The sequence below is a fragment of the Miscanthus floridulus genome, chromosome 4, assembly GCF_019320115.1.
Source record: "Miscanthus floridulus cultivar M001 chromosome 4, ASM1932011v1, whole genome shotgun sequence".
Lineage (NCBI taxonomy): Eukaryota > Viridiplantae > Streptophyta > Magnoliopsida > Poales > Poaceae > Miscanthus > Miscanthus floridulus.
Window position 1 is genome coordinate 28,798,064 of NC_089583.1, and position 6,000 is coordinate 28,804,063.

A 6,000-nucleotide genomic window follows, 5' to 3' on the forward strand; every position below is an offset into this window, starting at 1 on the left:
GTGACTGACGCGTCGGGGATTGGAGCTGTCCTGTCGGACGCACTCGAGTCACGGGGCCGCGGTGCTGGACTGCTGGCGCACCAGCGAGAGCAGGGTATGCAGCGGCCGCGAATTTGGGGAAGGGGACCAGGCGACCAGGTAGGTTACCCGCCATCCATCAGCTGCGAATTTTGGCCATGCCGCGCCGGAACACCGGCAGCAAAACCGCAAAAGTAACCTGGGAGATTTGTGTTTTTTTTTGAACGAAACCTGGGAGGTTGTTCGGCGGAGCAAGCAAGCCCACTGGACTGACACGGACGGCGGAGTAGCATTCCTTGGGCTTTCGGCTTCCCGTACAAGTGCGCAAGGTTTTTCGTTTTCGTTTTTTGGTACTCTTGCAGGAGGACGATCTTCGTGACCGTATTTAGTGTGCCGCACCCAATCGTGGGTTCATTTTCACGAGATGTGCTAAAAAATAAGGGTAATCACCGTCAATACTAATAGCCACTTCATATATATTATGTTTTCTATAAGAAACATTCTACCTTTGCTAAAAATAAGGGATTTGATAAATTTCAGTGGCTGAATTTTAGTTTTCTTTCAGGCGACAGTTATATTGCATATATCTTATACTAAAACTACAGTTTTAGTTCGTTGTAATTTCTGTAGACACAATCTGCAATTTTTGGTTCCGAGAATAAAAAAGCCATTGGACAAAACCATAAACCTAATAAAATCTGATATGTGTTGGCACAAAGACAATTTAATAATTTATAATTATTTATATAGTCAGACAAGAACAAAAATTTGATATGTTATGGCACAAAGACAAATAAAAGATCACAAAAGTAACAATTTACTTATACTAACAGGTACCACAAGAGTGTTGTATGCAATCATCTTAAAATTCAGGCACCTGAAATATAGAAAAATTGTAAAAATAATCTAAAATTACCCTAAATTTGTATATGAATTACACCTTCCATTATGAAAATGTTTGTCGGAATTTTAGGATAGGTTATTAAGGAGGGAAATGAGTACACCATACAATCACACAATTAAATTGTAGCGATTCAGGTAACCAGTGTCATAAGTGTATTGAATTAACTAAACAATCAGGCAGGGAGACAGGCAGATTAGGCAAAAAAAAAAATGGTCACATTATATTATGGATAAATTTGAAATGTTAGAAATGCTCGCGTTCATGGACGGAGGGTTTGCAACAGGCACCATTGTCCCCATGAGATAGTCACCGATGATTGCCAAACAATAAAGAAATGATAAAATCCACTGTCAATCTATTTTGCAATTTATATGTTCCTCCAACCTCTTCTCCTGTTGTCATGTTTTTTGTCTAATATAAAATATTCTTCATATGCCTACCATATACAACAAATACTTGTTGGAAAGGTTTTTTTTTGGTATCATATGCCAAAAAATCGCCTGCCAGAGAAAAGGTTTTGTTGAAAAATCAGCATTTTTTAAATAAAATTGCTTAATATGTTTTTTGAAAGACAAAAAATGTTGAAAAATGAAGATCGAAAGACAAAAAGGTAAAAAGTAATTTGGAAATGTCAAACTAAGGTTTTATTTGGGGGATCGAGCTTTTGCCGGTTTAGTTTGGCTCTTTATTACGCCGGGCCGTTTGAGCCATGCAAATAAAGTGGTGCCAACCTTCAGCTGTTCGTTTGGCTGTGGCTTGTCGTAAACGATCGTAAATTTCTAGCCGGAATAGTATTTTTCTCTCACACAAACCAGTCAGCAGTACTTCTTCACGAACCAGCAACGATACGAACCAGCCAACCGAACAGGCTGCTTGTCAAGCAGAAAAGGAATTTGGAGCATATTTTTTTTGTTCCCATCTTACCAAAAGCCCTGGCATGTGGCTTCGCCCCCGGAGCTGGGCATGTCGTCCGCATCTCCAAGGTGGCAAAAGGTGTCCAGTCCTCTCCTCTCTAGCTCGGGTTGCGGGCATCTCGTAGGTGCATGTCCGCACGTTGTGACCTTGTGTACAGCAGGACACCGAAGTGCCGATGATGGCACTGGGGAGCCCATTGGAGCTACAGCCACGCACGGCATCTCCTCCAACTCCTCACGTACGTATTCTCCCCATTCCCGGTCGCTTTCTTGGGCCGGATTGATACGAGTAGACAAGCCGGGGGAAAAGAGTGCGAAAAAGGAGGCAGAAGGAATAAGAAGGCGACGTTATGTTGACACCAAATGCATGGGATGGGATTACTATTTGCATGCAGAGTTAAGTGGTTAACTGCTAATATTAGTGAGCAATGGCGGCGCCACCGCCACGCCTTCTCGAGTTCCTTGCTGTGCTGCTCTTCCTGTTCGGTGGTTCTGCTCCTCCTGGCCGTCTCCGGTGTTCATGCAACTCGTCATCACCATGCAGATGTCCGTGGCGAACACCGCCTAGGTACGTCGTCATACATGCCTCTCTCTCTCTCTCTCTCTCTCTCTCTCTCTCTCTCTCTACTTTTTCGCGTTCCCAGATGGCCGGCCGGGCCGCCGTCCTATCGATTGCTCTCATCACCTTCAACTTTACACGAGTTGTTGTTTGGATGCCGCGCGCCGCAGGGATCGGCGGCGAGATGCAGCACCACGCGGTGGCCCGATGGTGGTCTAGGACCGTCGTCAGCAGAAGAGGCGGCGGCGGCCATGGTGGTCACGGCGGCCACGGCCACGGCCCGGGGACACGGCACAGGCGACGGCCACGGCACGGGGGGGACGCCGTTCTACCCTCGCACGGTCACCGGCCACGGTCACCACCGGAGCAGCGCCGCGCCTGCGACCGGCCGCGGCCGGCCGTCCGCGGTGGTGGCCGCTCGCGCCCTGCTCGTCGCGGCGGCCGTCGTCGTAATTCTGCTGCTGCGCCTTTGATTTGATGATCTCGTCGCCCTGCATTATTTACTCGGCTGTGCATATGTGTACATCTCTCTCTCCACCTAGCATTTATGATTTGTTTTGATTGAGATTGTATATATGGATTCTTATACGTGTGTTGCACGTCTCCACGTACACTTTACTTTACGACGATTGAAAATTAGAGCACGACATAGTAATCTTATATTTCCATACACTACTACAATATCATTTGTAGGAGTGGCTCATGGATATTTGTAGGGGCGGTTTGACCAGCCGCCCCTACTAAAGCGTGGCTACAAATCACCGATTTGTAAGGGCGGCTTGTATTATAACCGCCCCTACAAATCAATTTGTAGAGACGGCTGGTAACACCTGCCGCCTCTTACAAAATCGATTTGTAGGGATGGCTGTAGTACCAGCCGCCCCTATAATACCTATTTGTAGGGGCGGTTCAGTCTAGAATCGCCCCTACAGTACATTTTTCCACTAATTTTTTTCAAATTTACAATTCAAATTTGATCAGAACCTTATATAATTCAAATCTGACCACAAGCATAAGAGCACAAGGTGTTGGTCCTAAGGATTTCTACCTAAGTGAACGTTATAAGTATGTATACAAACATAAATCAGAAAACTAAAATAATTAGGGTGACTAAACACGCCATGAGCTTCATCTGTGCTCTCCATGAGCTTCGTCGCTTCCTCTTCTTGCTTGCTCTGTAAAGAAACACGCCACATTCAGTCTTACATTTAGTCTCCAGTGGAATCATCTCTAGTGGAGCATGCCCTACATTCATATGTTTGGAATGGTGAGGCAATCATCTCCCGTGTAGACCCTATATTCAGTCTTAAGACGATGGATTTACTAAAAATAGTGTTTTGATCGGTTTCTATATGCATATCCACAATAAAATAAAAACTTACAGTGCATACAGTTCTACTAATTTACACATCACATGTCACAATGTCAATTTAATTGTAGCAAAATCTAATTCCAGTTTTAGAAAAAATCATAAAACATTACCATTTTTTATTGGCAAAAGTACCTTCTTGGTGCAGCTCATAATATGAGAAAAATGGTCAGTGATCAAGAGTGAAACAGGGGTCATAACTTTAGTCCAGATATAGTCACCAAGCAGCTAATTCTAAATCACACATTACACATTTCTTTGAACCTACTGCATTCTAGTGCAGGTGATGTATAGCATGCTGTAAAATCATCACAAATCTAAATTGAGCACCTAAAACCTATTGGATTGGACAACAATCGGTACGAGTATATAGATTGTCTGATTCAATTTTCGGCACTACTTGCCTCCAGTAAGGACTAAACTCAAACACAATTTTACACAGCTAGTAACAAACACATCACAACACTGGTCAGTACTCAGTACCTCTCTCGGAAGCTCCTCATCGACTCTGTGGCCATTGGCCGCCTCCAAATCCAGCTTCGCAGTGGCTTCATCTAACAACATCATCCAATAATGTACTATCGTGGCAGTTTGCACCTGCTACCTGGAGACCGTAATGTACTAAAATCTCACATATTATAAGAATACCATATCAAAAATAGCACCGATAATCATAAAATTTTCTCTGAAAGCTTTATGTATGGAGATCTAGATGTATGGGATCATATGAGCGGCCTGCTTGTGTAGATGTATGGGATCATATGAACTTAGTGCTTTCGTACTGAAAACGTCTTCTATTGCCTTGTGAGACTTGTCCATCATTTCTTTCAAACGTTCTTCAGAGGTATGATAATTATGACATAACGAAGCAATAAGATCCACGCCTTTCTCGGTTTATTTGACTAAATTCAAGAAAGTAAAAAAAACATAACTATGTGCCATATGCTGAATGAATAAATAGATTCAAAAGGAACAATTACTTAAGTGAGAATGGCCTTCATTCGTGAAGCTCCTAAATTTAGCTGGCACGTGAATCAAAAGTATGGCATGCATTGAAGTAAGCAATTTTGTGATCAATTGAAAATACAAGTAGCATCTCACAGCACTAAAGGAGTCATAGTTCAAAAATCCATAATGAAACAAAAGAAAGGCGAAATAAGCAAACTGACCAATACAACAACTGATCCATTAGTCCAGAAGGAATAATTACTTAAGTAAGAGGACTATCTACTTAATAAGGTCCATACTGCTTGTCTTCTTAAACTAGCAAGCAAATGCTGCTTGCCAATGTGTAATATAAATCTCTGCAGTGCTGTTGATGGACATCAAAACAATATATAATCATTTATACCAATTGATTACATGCATCAGAAGCAAATCAGCCATTGACCTGTACCATTTTTTTTTCTATTGGTACTTATAACAAGCATACTGAGATACAATTATTGAAAGCAAAATAGAATCCGAAGGGATTTGGGCAGCCTTAGTGCAAAATGAAAATTTTACCCAGAACATACTACATTCGGCATTGTCTGATTCATTATTAGAATGTAGTACATATACCTGGGTTTTATCTTGCCTATAGAAATGCAGGTGAAAAGACCTGGGTTTTCATCGACCTATTGAAACGTGTTGCGGTCTACACACATATGCGCGGCTACATCATATCATTATATGCAATGTAGAAGATGGCCCTGATTTCCGCAAACAAATTGGTACTTTGGGATGCTACGAATCTTGCCTATAGAAATGCAGGTGCAAAGATCGCTACGGATCGCCAGAAGAAAACCTGATTCAATCAAACCTGATCTAGGGAAGATGAACCAGATCTAGGGTTTCCCGTAGCAGGAAGGGAAACGAAGCAGATAGCCAACTTAGTCAGGGTTTGGGTGCTCGGTTTCGCGCAGCAAGAAGGGAAACGAAGGGGCCGACATACCTGGGTGCTTGTTGCCGGTGAAGGGCACGACGAAGAACTAGGCACTGCGGCGGCGGCGTGGCGTACGCGCCGATGGGCGGCCAAACCCTAGGACGGCATGGCCGCGTCGGGGGCCATCCGCTCAGGTCGACGTGTGTTCGGAGGAGGCCACGGCGTTCGGAGGAGGTGACCTCGCCGGGGGGCGATGACGGTGGTCGGCGCTCCCGAGTGCAGCGGCTGGGGGGGCGCCGTCGCGCCACCAGCGCCTGGCACGGGGAGCCAACGGTGGGGGCCGGCCAGGACGACGCGAGGGGGGAGGAG